The sequence below is a fragment of the Tauraco erythrolophus genome, chromosome 4 (genome assembly GCF_009769465.1).
Source record: "Tauraco erythrolophus isolate bTauEry1 chromosome 4, bTauEry1.pri, whole genome shotgun sequence".
NCBI lineage: Eukaryota > Metazoa > Chordata > Aves > Musophagiformes > Musophagidae > Tauraco > Tauraco erythrolophus.
The window spans coordinates 69,510,454-69,529,232 of NC_141468.1; the positions used below are offsets into that span (position 1 = coordinate 69,510,454).

Here is an 18,779-nt window from a genome sequence, read left to right on the forward strand (position 1 = left end):
AACTGGACATAAAAGTTTATTTATATACACATAAAAAAATAGGAATATAAACTAAGAATAAGCACCTTCAACATAACTGAGAGTATCTTCAGCTTAACTTTTCTGAGTCTACTCAAGTAAACTGTTAACCTGCCTGCCCAGTACAACGGCATTAAAAAGTATCTCTCTAGGCACTACTCCTAACGTAGGGCTTGTGCACGTGACTAAGACACACACACTCAGAGAGCGCAAAAATGAAACTGGCGTGGGGAAATTAGTTTAAATGGTGCTGTCATGGTCAGACCCTCTGCTGCTATCTGCCCCTTGAAGGAATAAGGTTCCGAGGCACAAAGTGACATTTATTGACATATCCACTCATTAGGTAACAATTACACCACCCTGCGAATGAGAACTATCCTGCTTCTATTCCAAATTTTTACTTCCACATATGGAACTACTCAGATACTGGACCTTCCATGATGGTTGAGGGAAGGTACAGCCTCACAGTACTTCTGAACCAAAACTCCCCCCCAGTTCAGGTACTCTGAGAAGCATCTCCTCTATCTCCAGTGACCCATGCTGTTAACACTCTGTGAATCTGCAAGCCCCAAAACTTATTACCTCTCTTCTCATAGAACTGGAAAAATAGGGAGTATTCACTTACACTCACTCCCTTTTTAAGAGCCGCATCCAGCCAGTGCACAACCCAGTGGGTCTTGGCATCTGACCAATGACTACCAAGGCATAAATTCTGCCTCCTCTCTGCCTCGTACTGCAGTCCCAACAGCTGCTGAAGTAATCAATGCTATTTACCTTTCCTCTTACCTATGCATAACAAGTTTGGACATTAAAGACATGTTCTTCCACTGTCCCATGCACTTGGATGACCAAGCTCACTTTGCCTGTACTTGGAACGGCATTCATTACACCTTTACTCAAGGCTATTGCTATAGTCCTACCATTGCTCATGGTATCTTAGCATCAGCCTTAGCTGAAATCCCTCCCACTCCTGATGTCTCTCACCACCAGTATATTGATGACATTTTCCTAGGCAGACCTAGACGGGAACCTGTTGCACAAGATATGACCCCCCAATTTCAGCCCTCAAAGAATACTACGAACTTTATATTCCTCCTGGTAAATGTCAGAATCTTGCCCAGAACATAAGGTGTTTGTGTTCTTTTTGAAGAGTCTTCTTGCATGCCAGTACCAAAGGTATTCCTGAAAGTGTCTTGCAAACTGTTTTATTTACCCAACCAACTCCCTCCTCCAAATGCAAACATCAGTGCCTCCTAGGCTCTTCAAACTTTTGTTGTGACAAGGCCCAGGTTTTAGTCAGCTAGTCTGTCCTCTCTATTCCTTGCTGTGCAAACATTCCACCTGGGACTGGCACATAAGGCTAACCAACAGGCCCTAACGCTTCTAAAAGTAGCCAACAGTATTGGTATGTGGGACCACTCACTCCTACTGGTGGACTTGAACACAGGGTCCAGCACAGTGCAAACAGCCTGGTGGTGACTGTTCCAAGAAATAGGTCCCAAGGACCCTACCTCTAAACCAGTCTCTTCAGGCAGCAAGGGGCAGCAAGATGTGCAAGCCTCGGATGGGGAATGGCAGCGTACTTTACATGCCACCTTACTTGCCCTTTCTGATATCGAAGAACTTGCAGATCGTCCCCTTACACTGAATGGTTCTACAACCAATTCTTTGCAATGCCCATCACAGGTTCCTGCCATGGTTTAGCCCAGCGGGCAGCTAAGGCACCACAAGATCGCTCACTCACTCCTCTCCCTCAGTGAAGTGGAAAGGAGAAAAATGTAACAGAAGAACTGAGGGTCAAGATAAGAACAGAGAGGAATCTCCCACCAACCATGGCCCCGGGGCAAAACAGACTCAGTTTGGAGACAACTCAATTTAATTCGTTAACGGTTCGTTCAGAGAGGATAACAAGAAACAAAGCCGGATCTCAAAACCACCTCCTCCCCCACCCCTCCTTTCTTCACAGTTCTACCTCCTCCTCCAGTGGCACAGGGGGAAACAGAGAATGGGGCAATACTGGCCAGTTCATCACATGTTATTTCTGCCACTCCTTTTTTAAAGGAGGACGACTCCTTACACCCTTTTTTCCCTGCTCCAATGGATCCCTTCCTCATGGGACAGTCCACAGACTTCTCCAATGTGAGTCCTTCCCTCAGGATGCAATTCTTACCCATCAGATTGCTCCAGCATGGTCTTCTTCCCCATGGAGTCACAGCTTCTTAGGGAGCTGCCACCCACTCTGACAAGGGGTTCTCCACAGGCTTCAGATGCCTCTCCACCTTGTTGTCAGCCTCCAGCAGCTCACAGAGACTTTCTCTATGACTCTCTTCAGGCACAGGCATCTCTGCTCCAGTGTGGAGTTCTCCAAGAACTGCAGGTGAATCTCCGCTCCACCATTAATCTCCACAGGCAGCAGGGAGGCCACCTGCCATCTCACCACCAGTTTGCAGGGGAATTTCAGCTCCAGCCTGCCTCCTCCAGTTCCATCTTCACTTTCCTTGGTGTCTACATGGCCATTTCTCTCAGGTCTCACTCCTCTCTTTGCTGCAGCCATCTCCAGTCAGGGAGCAGTGGCCCTCCATAGGCAGCCGCCTGTCCAGCAGGCCAGGGGGTCAGCCCCCCGCCTCCCCTCTCTCTTCAGTGCAGGTCCAGCCTCTCTTCGGGCTCCTTTGTCCCAGTCTTAAATAGAGCATTCGCAGAAGTGCTGGTTGGCTCAGTCCTGGCCTGAGGGGATGGGGAGGGTATCATCTGGCCAGAGGCCGGTCCGACTGGTTTTGAAGCCAGGGAAGCTTTTCACAGCTACTTACAGAGGCTACTTCCGCAGCCCCTCCCATGCTGCCAAAACCCCACCATGTAAAGCCAGCACATTAAGCCTTTTTCACAGGTACTTACAGGGGCCATTTCTGCAGCCCCTCCTGTAAAACCAGCACAGCTCCTTTCCCTGAAGGACATGCTCAACCCATTACCATTCAGTGTTAGTGTGGAAAAATAACAGCAAATGAGGGGAAGGAAGAACACTGTTCCCCAAAGTTCAGTTATATCTTAACATAAGCTGTAATATTAGAGCAGCTTTGAGGCGAGACACAGTTGCTGCTCCCAGGAATGGAATGCAGTTGGAATGGACAAGGCCTGCATCTGGCCAAACAGAACATACAATATCCTTGGAATGAGGAGTAGAGTGGTACGGAGGTACCACGGCTCATCCCTGTTATCAGGGATAAAGAATGTCTGGTAAAGATAACCACTTCACTGCCATCAAGGAAGATGGATCACAACTGCTGCCTCAGCAATGATGGTGAAATCATGTCCTAAAGCCGAACTTTGCTCATTACAATGTCATTATAAAACCAAAACACATCTCCATCACAAAATCTACCAGCCTCCGGGCTGCGACCACCTCTCACTGAGCATGTGCTCTGAAATTCTTCTAGCCTATACCTTTAAATCGAAGCATGGAAAATTTACACCAATCCTAACAAAGGTATGTATGACTAGAGTCACTCAAGCTCCACCTGAAAGTAAAAAACAGTATAAAAATGGCTTAAGAGAAGCAGATGTTGGGGCAAGACCTCCATTGGAATGTCTGAGACCAGTCGACAGGCTGGGCCTCTCCCTTTTTCCCGACAGGGATTCCTACTGGGTAAGAGCACTTAGTTACTAACATCTTGGTAGCTATTTAAAATCATTACTGATCAGTTCTGTTTGGTTCCAAATCTGTTTTTGCAGTCAGTATCTTATCACTGGCTATTCTCAAACCTGTATCCTGTCAAGAACATATCTTAATAAAATTAGTTTATCTATAAATACGAGTTTCTGGAAACTTCAACAAGTTCACAAACGCAGAGGAAAGAGAGAAAGAAAAGAAAGAAAGAGTTAGTTGCAATAGCTACCACCATGGAGCTGCGGCGTCCCAACAGTCCAATTCATCTTCAAGTCCGGTGGGAGAACTTTCCATTCGATGTTGGTTGTTTCTGCTCATTTACTGGGATTTCTTACTATATATTCATTCGCCTTCCAAGAACCACTTAGCGTATTCTGAGAGCTGTTTTGCTTAACCACACCCACCACCCGGCAGTGGTGTGCACGCCCAATACTGTCACTAGGGGGTCTTCAGGGGTCTCAAGGCCCCTCTCTCCTCCAGACTCCGGGTCTGGGCACATGCACAGGGGGTTAGGTTGTTTCTTAGAATCTGCTCCACTTTCAGGTTCGTAAGAAAACGGGAAACCTCTAGTCTTGTGGTCCAACTGTTGCTCCAGTGTAAGGGCAATGGTGTCAGTTGGTGGGTTTTCATTCCAGCATAAAAACATCTGACAGTCTCTTACACCACCGTCTGACCTTGCGGGCTGTCCAGAGAAATTTGGTCCAGTGATGCTGTCAGCGTAAGCCTGACAGGCTGGTCAAATTGCAAATGGTTCAAGGAAACACCCCTTCTCCTTAAAGGGGCTGTGGCAGGTGGGTCAGATAGAAGGGTCTCATCTTTCTTGGGAAACAGGCAAGCTGGTCAAATTGAAAAGGGCTCAAGGTAGGTCCCCTCTGTCCTCTATTGACCCATCATACCTTATCGTGACAGTTGGGTTCTTGGTATCTCTGCCATCAGAATCCAACCTTTAGGCCCCAACCATATAATTTTCACCTTCCTCTCCCTCAGACTCACCTATTACAGAAGTTTATCTTTTCAATACCCCACAGAAGGTTGTCTGGTTTACCAAAGCCTCCACAATCCTTTGCCATAACACCTAGTTTGGGCATGCCACTGCTGTTCATACTGCAGATGACCAAGCTGTTACACCCGATTGCCATGATAGTGCCCAGAGGTCTGCGCTCTTGGCCCTTTGCTTGGTCATTCGCTCCTCTGATGACCAGGTCTACATCAACTCCTGGGCTGGTTTTGCTGGGTGCGCACACTGGCTTCCCTCTTGAAAAGCACGCTCCTTCCACACCCATGGACATGTAGGGCTGCCCTCTTTGTGAAGAAATATGGGACTATGCCCACTCATGTGCTTTTGCTGTTGGCCATGTTGATTCCCATTCTGCTTGCCCCATGGCCAAGTCCATATGGAACATCCAAGCAGATGTCACCGCTGTGATCAGAGGAGTGGCAGTGGCGGCAAACACTACATCTATGATAAGGTCAACTGCAATAGTAGTGGATGAAGCCATGGAAACTTTAGCCCAAATCTCCAACCTGGACCACAGAACCACTGTCATAGCTCTTCAGTTGCACAAGTGTTGGAGTTATCCTGCTGCTAAAGAGTTAGTCAGAGTTGCAGCATGCTGCCAAATACATCTTCCCTCAAGACAGTAATCTCCCCTGCAGCAACTGTAATCTTAAGAGATGGTGAGAGCAGAATCCCACCTACTGAAACTCATAAAAGTTATCTGGAATAATGTCACTGACACCAAATGACACCTGCAAGCCTAGCAGCTCTTGGTAAACTTTACATATAACATAAACGCAGACTTAGCTGTTGCCTATATAATGGACTACAGGAGATGATACTAATTAATGAACCTACCCTATCACATCTCTGGCTTTCCACCAAGACAGGTCTGTGATCCAGCCCATGGATCATCGACAATAGACCTGGCAGAGAAATAAAGGATGACAATAGGTAGACATTGAAGTTTGAAACCCCTGATCTGGGATGGGGCTTGTGCGTGAAGCGGATTTTTCTGGAACCTCCTATACGTGCCTTAAGTCCCCTAGGACAGTCTGACACTTCTCAGTACACCCAGACAGTACTTGTCTAAGTCAGCAATGGCTGTCTGTGTATGTTTATGACCTACACCAACAGCAACTGAAGCACTGAATTTGATGTTACATTCAGTTTTGTTACTTTTGATTTTATTGTATTTATTGTTTATAATCATTCTGTATATCAAAGTTGGGCAAATAATGAAACAAATTATGTTAAATCAACACTTAAAACATATGCAATCAACTAATTCTTTAAGTGCAACAGTACATAATTAGTATTAATTGTAATGTTTAAGCTAAGCAACTCATCAATTAATTGTACCCTTACCACTGATCTGCAATACGCCGCATTTTTATGACAGACTACTACTACTTTGAGTCGGTAAAGCAGATTGACTGTAGTCACAGGGTGGAGTGTGGCAGATACACTCAAAACCTTGACCAAACTAGTAATAGTTTGGTTCAGGCTCCCAAGGAAGTAAAGGCCTAGGCCATGACCGGGTCAAGAACTACTCTAGTTGCAACCTGCTCTTTGAAAACCCACACAGGAACAGGGTGACACGGTGAGCTTCCATGCATAAGAGCTGGGTAACCAGAACACCAATCATGCGATTAACACATGAATAGCAGGTGGGTCTTCCAAGACCAATTTGTCAAGAAACAAATGAAGTTGTGGGTACAAGTAGTCTCACACGTACTTTTTCCATGGCATGGCATGTCGTTTGACTATGAGCCAAGTACTTTGTTCCATAAATAGGACAAACTGAGCGAACCTTTTCAAGCTTACCCTGCTAAAGCAGCTGTCTGCATGACAGTGATCCCCCCTTGAGTCAGGACACCTCTCGAGATTACTCCTTGAGGCTGAGACACCCATAACCAACTGCAGATCTTTGGTAAGTGATCGATGTCATGCATAACCTTGTATCGCAGGGCATTAAGATCTTGCACTGGTATTTTTGAATTATTATTATATCCTCTGTACAGTAAATAATAGATTGAACCTTGCCATCATCTTAAGCCTCACTTTTACAACATCTTACTTCAATAAAACCACTTTTGGTGCTACCTTTGGTGGTGGTTTGCGACAAGGGTAACTGAGGCACTCACAATACTTATAGAATATTCTTATTCATTATTAAAAGTTTCCTTTTATTGGACCAAAACTCTTACACCAAACACATGTATTTCAACGCCAGCTACACTGATCTCTGTTGTTTCCCACCTATCCAGGACATGGAGTTCTGCAAATATAAGCTTACAAGAACTTAAATGACGAAAGTTCAGCTGCAGGCCAGCACAACTTTGCTCCTTCATTTCTGCTTCTGGACTTCTAGCAATCAGTCTCAGTTAACCAAAAGCATTTAAAATTAACTCAGTACAGTTGACAGAGTATCACTGAAAGAATAGAGCATTTTGGCAGATCTGCACCTGTGGTACAAGATGGCCTGAATCAACCAAACATGTGCCCAAAGGAAAGTGGACATACACACCAAGAATTCTCATTTTCCTCAGTTTAAAACTCTATTTCAGATGTCACAGCAGCACCAGCACACAGGAGTTTGCTTGTCATAAGGATTCTTGGCAGTTATGTAGGAGATAATTTGTTAGAAACTACCTGTATCTCAGATCAACAGTCCATCACAGGGTAGTTACAGTAACTTTAAGCATATGAGGACTAGTCACTTCTCTTTGCAGATTCCCATCCTACCATTTCCAACAGTGTATTTCTCATTTTCACCTATTGCCTTTGCTGCCCTAATGCCATCTGCTGCTATGGATGAGCATTACAAAAAAAGGTTATTGTATGGGCCCGTTTTAGTTTTACGCCCACAAACTTCATGGGGAATCAGGCTCTTCCTCCTCGCCTTTCTTTCCGTTCTTAGCATTGTCTCCTCCAACCACCAGGACTTTCAATGTGACTTTATTCAGTATTATCCAACAGTATTTCTGAGCCAGATTATTACTGTGTTTTTTTTTGTTTATTTTGGGTTGTTTGTTGTTGGTTTTTTAAGTGAACACACTTCATTTTCAAAGTCCTCACTCAGGGCCTAAATCTAGCACAGCGGGAAGAGCGCTTAGAACAAACAGGACCTTTTCAGAACAGATGAAGAAACAGGACAGAGATTTTGCAGTTCAAGCAACAGCCATTAAAACAAAACCCATCGAAATTATCCTCTTCAAATTACCTCATTATCGTAGGCCCAGTGCTTGTTAAGTGATGCTGTAATGCCCACCTCCAGCAGCTCTGTTGCCTGGTGGTTCCTTCTGCCCTGAGGCTGGAGCCCAGCCTGGACACTCAAGTGTCTCCACTGCAGACCCACAGATACAGCTGCTGCTGCTCTCCTGTTTGCAGGTTCAACCAGTAGCAAGGCTGAGCATGCATCCCAGAGACACACAGAGGATGCCGACACCGACAGCCACAGACATGGTGCTGCCTTCAACAACACTGACATATCTGACTCACATAAAACCTAAGTATAGACAGACAAGTCGCTTTCCCCCTCTTGGCTGGTCAGGATTGATTGTCTTTCAAACTCACACATTCCCACTCTCTACTGTCACAAGCACATACATACTCACAGATCCCTCGAGTACCAGTACAGCCCTCTGCCCATCCGATACTCCTGCATGGATCCTAGGCCCTCTTATCCCTTTCAAATGGTCTCCTACTTGCCAGCTGTCCAGCTTGATGTTCACTAGAGAGTGGATGCATGTGCTCACACACTTGTTTCATAAGCACTCTACACTCGCAGATCTCCCCCCCAGATACCAGCATGGGCCCTCCGCCCATCCAATATCCCTGTCTGGACCCAGGGATTCCTACCCAACAGCTAGTCCACCTTCAAGTCTGCTAGCAAATTATACAGGCAAACCCCACCCTCCCAATTTGGGGAAGATACGCCCCACATACCCTCACCAGCAGCCAGCATCAGGCACACAGGCTGTGACCAACAGTCCCGCGCCAGCCAACAGCGATGAGCCCCTCACTCACTCCACTTGCCCTAGTGAAGCTCCCACTCACTCCAATCGCTTGCACCACAGGCCAGGAGTGCCCGCACCCCCAGTTGCTGGCACCAAATCCATTCAGTAGCTGGTACTCCAGATACAAAGTCTGCAGGTTGCGTGGAGACGCCCCCAAGAGCTACAGTCTTTCCAGTTACTGATACTAAGACACCCTCTCATTCCAGTTGCTGGCACCATGGCCCAGAGGTGTCTACACCTCCAGGTATGACTACATTTGCTGGTCCAGTTATCACGTCACACTGGTCTACTCAGTAGCTGGCACCTAGTCTTTGCAGCACCCACACACAGGGGACAGACCAGGCAGACAGACAGTTAAGAAAGGACTTAAGATACGACTGGCTGCAGGTGTCAGTAAAAATCCGGACAGAAGCTCTCTAGCACAATTTGTAGTGTTAGAAAGCAGGCATCAGGTGCATGGGGGATATCTCCACCTAGCAAGGACACCTGGCCCCTGGACAGAAACTTAGTTACACACTACAATCACACATATTCATAACCTGTCTACATATTCATTGTTATTCTCTTAAACAACTGGTTAATTTTTTCTCACTTTACATGTAAAATTAGTTCGCATGCTCAGTTCACTCCCTCCACTCCTTTCTCTTGAGTCTGGGGTATGTTTAGAGTAGGTGGTCCATGAATCGGTGGTCGCAATCTCTCCCTGCTGGAATTAACTTTTCCCCAAGTCCCTGCTGCACATGTTCACAATTCAGAAAAACATGATAACAAAGTTCATACGTTTTCTGGGATGTTCCCTTCAAGGGCAGCCAGTTCTTGATAAAGAGAATCTCCCTCCTAATTACTTCTGGCAGCTTCAAGGATGGTCATCTTGTCACATTCTTTAGGAATGTGCAAACCACCTACTAAACCCTTCACGAAATTCTTACACAAAAATTTTAACCCCTTCATTGTTGGATAACACAGGATCAGACACAGGGAACAAGCCACACAGACCTCCTGACCAGGCATGGTTTACACATGACTGGCCCCTTTTATACTCTCTTCTGTCTCTTCCCCCTCTGCATAGTTCCACCATCCTCTTCCACCCACTCCTACCTGGGGCTCCGACGTTTGCACCCTAAGCAGTTCAAAAGTCTAGGTTTGCCTACAGTTTCTCAATGGCCCATCAATTAGCGAGACTGACAAGGTTTGTTTCTTCTGTCTCCTTCTTCACATTTGCCTGTCAAGTTTATCTAAGTTTTCTTTATTGCTTCTCTCTTTTCCCTCCACCCCCCATTTGACAAGGTCCCTGATCAGATAACCTTCTGAAATAAACTCAAACATCTCCCACGCTCTTATCAACTGGCAAAGCTGAGCACGTTTGTTTCTTGTTACTATCCCAATATTGTTTGTCTGTCTCTGTACATTCGGTTTAATCCTTATCATCTCCTTTTGCACTGAAAAGGTCCTTGAGCAGATAACCTTACTGAAGTAGATGCTCTCACCACTTTCCACATACACTCAACACATTTCCCAGTTTTACTGCATCCTGGAAATGGTGCTCCTTCACTGCCAACACAGGCCATTCTTTTAACTCTTGGTCTGCTATTTCTTCTGCTGCTTTCTCACATGTTTCCATTGATATATTGATACCATAAAAGTCAGAAGAGAAAAAACTCTCTAAGACTTGTTTTAAAGTTTTAGAAGGCAGGCATTCTTTATTGCAGCGCTGGAGACATGGAGGATAATTCCTCCAAATGTGTCTGCCTTTGGTTGAAGTTAGTGGAGTTTATATAGGTCAGTTGTATACATACGTGTTAGATTTCCAAGAATAATCCTACACATTTATCTTATTTTCAAAAACTAATTACAACATTTGCATTCTAATTATGCGTTCGCCCTGAGTCCTTTAGGTTCTTTTTTGAGGGTCTCCAGGACACAACGGTGGTCATTCTTTAAATGTCCTCTGGTTGAACTTTCTTTGGAGCATGCACTCTGAGGAAGAGTCCAGGTTTCCTTTATCTTTACTCTAATAGTTAACCAGTTCTGGCTATTATTCAAGGTCATCTGGTCTATTCCCAGTTCAAAGTGATTAGCTTTCCACTTGTTAACATTCTTGAATAATCTATTGTTTAGATCTCCATCTCTATAGTCATTTGTTATCTATTTTATTTATAAAAGAAAAGCTACAAACAATATACAAAAAAGAATACAGATGAACATATACAAAAAGAACATAGATGGACTATTTCAAATTCTCGGTATCATATCATTCATGGCATTTCAATGTTTATGTTACAAATCTGAAGCTATGTTTCAATAGGGATATTTGAGGCAGGAATAAAATGCTGAAGGAATGCTTAGGGAAAGGGTCAAGCATGGGAGACAAATGGGATGTGTAAGAACAACGAGAGGGAAATACAGAGGAAGAATAAAAGGGGCTGGTTACATATAAGCAAGGTCTAGTCAGGACCAGGGGCTTATAGGTTTAAGGCCAGCAACTGAAGAGACCAGGGTTCCAGCACCTGGAGAAGAGACCACAGGGCTTGGAGGTCTGGGTGAGACCAGACTGGAGAAACTGGCATGCAAGGAAAGTCTAGGTGCCACCAAATGGAAAAGGAGCTGCAGTCACAGGGCTAAATATGTAGTCAGCAACTGGAGACCAAGGCTAGTAAATAAAGGGACCTCAGTGTGTTTATATTTTCCCATAGTGGATTTATGCCAATGCGTGTGGGTGTACAAGCATAATTTCAAGCTGAACTAGCCAGAGTATGAGGAAAACCCAAAAAACACTTAACACAAAAGACAGCACACCAGTAGCAAAGTCTAGGACCTAATATTCCCATACTCACGTGTCACTTGTGTACACAAAACTGGTCAATAAAATTATTAAGTGTTACAAATCTTGGTCTATTTTCTACAGTTTACACTGAATATAAGATTTAAGAGACAATGGTGGATAACTTTCACAGGTGCCTTGCACTACGGAGACTTCTGCACACTACACTACCTAGAATTATTTGGAGACCTCTGCACACTACACTACCTAGAATTATTTAATACCCTTCAGATTGTACTAAAATTCTGTTTCTTGTAGCAGGCAGTTAATAACAAGTTGAGAAATTAAAACTACATAATTCAATTTTAAAACTTATTCAGAGATAATACAAAAACCAAACAACAAGGAAAAAGCAGTCCTTGGCACTTAGGAACAGACCTGATCCCCAGTCCCACAGCTATGGAATCGCTTCCAGCAACACTGCCACAAGAGTCATGGCAATTGCGGTCACAGCCAAAAGGGCAGCAGGAAAGAGGCCATGCTTCTCACCAGAAATGAGATAACACAGGTAAACACTGTGCCATGTATCAACAATCAGAAGTGTTAGATACAGAAAAATCTGAATTTGTCATAAGCAGCATAAACTGAGCTCAAAGAGATTATTCTGAAAGATAAAAAGTGAATTTTCTGCAAGCAGCACAGACTCCAGGCATTTGGAAGAGCCATGCTTCACAAGAAGTTTTAAAATTTTAGTTCTCCACAATACCAAGCAACGTACCAATATCAGCAAAAGAGATGTCACTGCTCAGAACAAAACGAAATCTTCAAGATGGTATTGATTGCTTGATGGTATCAACCAAACATTTATTGCTTACACTCTTCAGGGGAAAAAATTATGTTTGCTTTTGAATAATAGCCATAAGCATGAGAAAGCAATTTTAAACACAAAATCAGAAGATTTGCAGGGAAGAGGCATTAGTAACAGGGATCAGATTCATCACACAAATTAACATCTCCAAATATCCTATTCAGAAACCTCCAGATGAAAGCTTTTCTAATACAAGCATCAGATTCCTTTATACGGGAATATCCTTGCCTCTGTAGTATAGTTCACATATACAATTGACATACATACCTATAAGTACACACCTGTAGTTCATGCTTTTTAGTTGTATTACTATGACGGAAGAGGTCAGCTAACAATGAAGTAGAGACCGAAAGATGATTTTCCTTGGATGGAATGACATTTCTTAGAAGGTACCTACATCTCTATGCTACAGCTACAGATTTCTACTTATCACGCTTCATGGAAACCAATGTGAAATGCAGAGCAACCATGAAACATGCTTCAATCTCTAAGACCTCTCAAGTTCCCTCCAAGTTTTAAGGAACATTCAAAAAACCGTCTTACATCTTCAGTAATTGTACCTCCTTTTACAAGTACTGCTCTCAAATCATTCAACACCTAACGACTACTAATCGGAGAAAAGTTCGCAATCTATGTAGAGAATACTGGCTGAAGTGCAAATTAATAAGTTAACTGAATTTCAGTCATGGAGAGTAATAGTAGTGTTTCACCAGCACATACTAGAAGAGCTCTTTGGCATATTTGCATTTTATGGAGACCATTTATACCAGCAATAAGATCGTTACATTATCAATGTTTCCACTCATTAAATGTTCCTCCTTGCAATTCCTCCATATCCTACAGCTTCTTTTGGTTTATATTTTCACTGTCCTTTGCACTTTTGAGACTGTTCAGAACTCACAACTCTAATGTTTATCAGAAACACAAATAATAATCAGAAAGATCCTAGTAGTGCCTAGCAATCAAACGTGTGCAAAAGCAAAAATCCATCTCCTATCAGCAATGGGAAAGTACTAGAGTCCTTAAAAAAAAACCTGTGGCTATAACAGCATTAAGTATAACTTAGAAATACTTGGAGTGGCAAAGGCAGGTTGAGAAGTTTACATTTTCCCCACTCTCATTTTTTTCCCCATTTCTACATCTTCAGTTGCACCAACACTGGTACTTACGGTGCTTCCAGATTAACTAGACTATAAATAATAAAATAGTCTGCATATCTCCAATTTTCTTTATAAAAAGTAGGATCACTTACTTCAGCAATCTTGTTAGTGTGTCCCTTCGGACAGACGTGTAGCACCCACTGGAAAAGCAGGAGATCCTTACTGGTCTTTGCTCCTAGAAGAAACCATAGTCATTAAGCTGCAAGTGCTACTTTATCAAAGTAGTAATGACCTGTACCAACAATAGCACTGGACAGACTGCATCGTCCCTGATTAGGAGTAATACATCAGAAGATCTCCTGGCAGGTTTTGAAGTCCAGTTTTCTGTGAAGCAACAGCATCCTTTTATTAATGCCCCGTTATCAGTTCATGAAGGCAAACAATAGCAATCACTTAATGCTAACAACATAACCTGTGTTTTCACTATTTTCCTTGTCTTTTTTTTTTTTGCTTCTCTCAAGAGCCACCAGCAGGCTCTACAGTTTCTCACAAGCCCTCATAGGCTTAGCAAACCATGAGCTGCTCTAGGAATTAAGACAGCTGAACAGCACCTTCTTGGCCTTCTGCTCCCTTTACTTTTTTTCCACTGTCTTCAGCCTTCCCTCCTGATCCCTTTTAAATCAGAGAGTGGGGAGCACTGATCTCCTCCTGTGCCCACTTGTTGATTATTAGTCATCAACAAAGAGAAGAAACACTCAATGCAGGTTAGTTATTGCATTGATTAGGACCAGGTGAGACCACAAACACTGACAAAGTGACACATCTCCAAACCCCTGATATGTTGTTCATGGTTGCAGCAAATGAAACTGAGCAAGCTCATCACATGCAGGACTTAAGAAACCACTCCTCTCATTTGCAACCCACAGCCAAAAGCCAGACCCAGGTGGTAGCTCAGAAGGTCGTATTAAGCAGCTCAGCTGGTCCACTATGGGCAAAAGGCCTGGCAAGATGGACTGCCTGAAGAGCACACACCTGCACCTGGCCAGGTGCACCATCACCCCTACTCCATCAGAGGTGACTAAGCGAATACAACGGGCCCCTTTTGATCATTTTTCCTCACCAAAAAAAAAAATGCAAACAAAAGAGCTGGGAAACATTGTTTTGTGTAATTTTTAGAAACAGATACAAACATCTTCTAGTACCATAACATGTTTTCCTGCAGAACCCACAGAAGGTAAATAACTTGCTGGCCTTTAGAAATCCACTGTTTCAAGGACAGCCTCCTACAGATCCGAGTGTTTTACTGATCTACAATTATTTTTGTTGAAGCATGGTAGGAAGGGTGAGGAGTGAAAAAGCATCTGTGCTTTAAGCAGAAAACGAAACCAAAATGACAAAATCTCTTCTAAAAACCTGGCAGACCCATGAACTGGAGAAACAGTTTCAGCTACTATTAAGCAGGGAACCAAAATGCCCCATAGCAGACTTGATATGAAGTAACGGTTTGTGGGGTGTTTTTTTTAAAAAAAAAAAAAATCAAACAATATATTATTTCCTGAAATAAAAATACTGTTTGAGCTTGAACTACAAAGAGGGCTTCATCCTTTAACTCTGAAGTGCCACTTGAGCCACATGGAGACAGTGAACTAACGGTTCCTGATAAACAACCTTCAGAACCACCTCAGCACATTGGCTAAGACTTTGCTTTGAGACCCAAGGGAACTTTTACACCGGCACAGCTATCGAGAGTAAAGGATTTAATTTTGTGGACGCCAATACAAAAGTGATCATTACATAAATCTGCTTTCTCCGCCAGGAACGCCTATCTAAATGTTTTGGGACACTGGCTAGTTCAAGGAAATCAGGTAATAAAAGCTCAGTTGAGTTTTTGATGTTAGTGACAAGTTTTACTCCCATCACTCTCACATGTAAAAGCTAAAAAAAAATATTTACCAGGAGCCACAATGAGGTGGGTTTGTTTTGTTCTATTTTCAGGCTGTCCCAGGAGACTAGTTAAGAGCAGGGAAAGGCCCGACATTACCACAGAGCTCCTAGAAAGAGTCAACCTCGTAAAAACTTCTAGGAAAACAACCTCCTGCATTCCTACGGGCTTCTGAAGCATATCCAGTGCTGGGAAAACCTACTCGCGTTCAAGCTGATGCCTCCGGTTTTCCCTAAGAGCACATGAAGCCTATCTCGCGGAACGTATGAAGAAAGTTGATCAAGAAGTGCTGATGGAGTATTTGCCTTTTTTCTCACACTTCCATTCGCTTTTGCGGATGGAATAAGCCAGATAATCCTTTCAACTACACTACTCTGACAACCCAAAGCAGAAACAGCAGCCTGCGCCACTTTAAAGCCAGTCGTGCTTTAGCTACATAAACAGGTTTGTCAGTTCAACCACAACGCCCGACTGCAGGTGTCCCTCTCACACCGGCTCCTCACCGCACACCTTGTGACGCCCACCCGAAGCAAAAATCACCGGCTAACACCAGACTTCCACCGCGGAGCTTACACACAGGGGTCTCAAAGCACCTGGTCTCCCCCGCACTGCGAGCCCACAACCCTGGAAGCTATTACTTGGTGGGTTTCTTTCACACTGTCTTTCACTCCTATCTCCCTGGACTGCCATACCCTACGGCGAAAGACAGTAAATAAGCTCCTGCTGAAAGCGCACGGGTAGGGGGACGTTTCTGCAGGCAAACAGCCCGGCCGAAACGCGCGCCCGCCGATCCCATTGTGCTTGCTCCGCCACGCACGGCACTTCTAATGGATGCGAACTGGCTCTGCGAGAGAGCAGCTACCGACATGCCGGACACCGTGCCCGAACCGCTCCACGCCAGCCACCCCCAGCCCCCGTCCAGCGCCGCCTGGGCCCGGCAGGCCGACACCGCCGGCCGCCCCAAGAGAGGCCCGCGGGCGCCCCGGGAGACCGCCGCGGCCCCGCAGGGCCCTCGCCTGCCGGCGGCCCCGGGCGGCCCCGCCGGCGGCCTCCCCTGCTACTCCACGGAGAAGCCGGGAAGGGCCTCACCGGCCCAGCACGAGGAGACGGCCCCGCCAGAGGGGCCGCGCGGCCCTGAGCGGCGGGCCGACAGCTCCCTCCCCATCCGCCCAGGAAGCGGTTCTCCGCAGCCGCTGGGTCCTCGGCCCCGCGGGCGGAGGAAGGCGAGGAAGGCATGGCCGGCCCGGCCCGGCCCGGCCCGCCCTCCCCTCCCCACCGCTGCCCGCCCCGCTCCCTTCTCCGCCGTCCGTCCTCACCGAGCCCGGCAAGGCCGGCCGGAGAGTCGCTCCTCACGCAGAGGCGGAGCCAACGGCCGCTGGCTCCGGTGAGAGGAAGAAGAAGAAGACCGCTACCACCGGCGGCCAGGGACAGCGGTGTAGGCGCGAAGGCTCGTCCTGGGGCGGGACCCTCCGCGGGGCGGGGCGGGGAGGGGAGGGGAGGCGGTGCCGCCGCCGCCGCGCAGCCCAGCCCAGCCCAGCCCAGCCCAGCCGGGCTGCGCGGGCGCTGCGGGGCGGGGACCGGGAACCAGGGACCGGGGCCCGGGGCTGGTCGGGCAGCGGCAGCGCAGCCGGGAAGCGGTAGAAAGCGGCAGCTCAGGCGCCGCCGCCGGCCGCCGCCGCCCAGAAGTTGGGCAGGCGAGAGCGGGATTCACCGGGCCGCTGACAGGGAGCTGTGCAGCGCGATCGAGTCTGGCCGGAGGCTTCTCAAATCCCTCCGGACTGTTGCAAAAACTCTGAGGAAAAAATCAAGATTTCATCAGGTAGAAGACTTAGGTTTGATTTCTGAAAAGGGAGAAGATTGTAAAGCGTAATGCGTAGGTTAGGACGGTGAAGGTTGCAATAGGGACCTCACCAGGAAGTTACTGCGTTTTTCTGTGCTTTGTTTTAAGAAACTCAGGAAACCGTCATGGGCACCAGTTATGCTGCCTGGAAACCCCCATACCCCTTCCCATCTTGGTTTAAATATCGAGGATTCCAATCAAGAGAGTCAAGCAGAATGAACCGATGATTCTTTCAGGGTAAGAATATTGATAAGGTTATATAACTACCGAAACCAATCATTTTAAAGGTCAAATTTAAAAGCGAGCATAGTACGCGTTTTTATGTAAAAGAACTTATGTAACAATGATTCGACAAAAAAAAAAATGTATAAGAACCTATGGATTTTGACACTAAGGCAGACACGTTTGGATGGAACTAGCCCCCGTGTCCCCGGCACTGAATAAAGAAGTTCCTGTTTATCTACTTTGTGTAGGTGAATTTTCTTCCCCACTGCTAACAAGACTGAGCCCTTCTCGCCTGCCTCCCTGCCTTCTCAGGTCCCCAGAGAACTCCCGCAGCTCCCTGCTTCAGGCACATCACAATTTCTAAAAAAAATACAGTGATTCTTTCACACCCCCCCTGCAAGTCGAGTTCCAGCTGAGACTTCAAGAGGAGCCTGCAATTAGAGGAACTGGGGGACTGATAAATATAAAGGTTCTGTAGTAAAAAACTAGGTAGATGAAAACAATTAAATTATATTTAACATGTGAATAAAATATATGTGAGCCATACAGTACTTACAGATAAATTTCACATCACAAAATCAGCAGAAGGCTATGATCTGTTTAAAAGGTCTAAGTTTAAGTTTTATACAAGTGACAAGCCTGTAGTGAATAGATCTTACCTTGTTATGTATCTCGAGTAGGAGGGGAACAAAGCTCATTATATAAATGTATAGTCAGGGAAATTAATTTTTGTTGAGCTTTATAAATGAGCTGACTCTGCTTACTTACCCAAGTATTGAGCTGTGTGTCTCCAAGCAGGCTGGTGTGACGTGTAGGATAACGGATGGAGGACATGGCAGCAGCTGAATCCTTCCTGTATGTCCCAAGCTCCTCTTCATTGCTGAGAACAAATTGCTTTTGGATAGGCCTTATATATATAACCTTTTGAAGTCAACAGTTACTCTGATCTTTTGCCTCCACGTGAGTTTTAGGAAATGTTGCTGAGTCAATGCTGTGCTTTCGTTTTCCGTTTCTGGTTACTTCTGGCTCCAGGCCAGTTGTCACTCAACCCTATGATGATAGGCAGGTTCTTTTAAGCATCCTTGGTAGGTTGAGAACTGACCACAAGTTTGTAGTTATAATTAGAGCTTTATTATTATATGAAGATTTTAGCAATCAGCGTAGCTTGTCATTACACAGAATTTCTAGTGATTGACAGCTTTCCTATTACCTAAATTTTCAGTTTCCTAGACTTTTTAATCACCTGGATGCCCTCTGCAGATCGGATCAAATTCTTAATAATCAGTTCATAATACAATAATCCTAATCTAGACTCTGACTTTTAAAAGTATGTGAGTCATCCACT

The 18,779-nt window shown here is 45.3% G+C and overlaps 1 protein-coding gene across 1 annotated transcript in view; it reads right to left on the reverse strand.

Annotated features, from left to right (window-relative positions):
* Positions 1-18,467, reverse strand: part of RESF1 (retroelement silencing factor 1) — a 45,438-nt gene extending 26,971 nt beyond the window's left edge. The window contains exons 1-2 of the mRNA XM_086611192.1: positions 18,203-18,467; positions 13,580-13,662 (exon numbers count right to left, since the gene is read on the reverse strand). The gene's annotated coding sequence lies outside the window, so the exon portion shown is untranslated. The remainder of the gene's footprint in view (positions 1-13,579; positions 13,663-18,202) is intronic.
* Between the last annotated feature and the right edge of the window lie 312 nt (positions 18,468-18,779).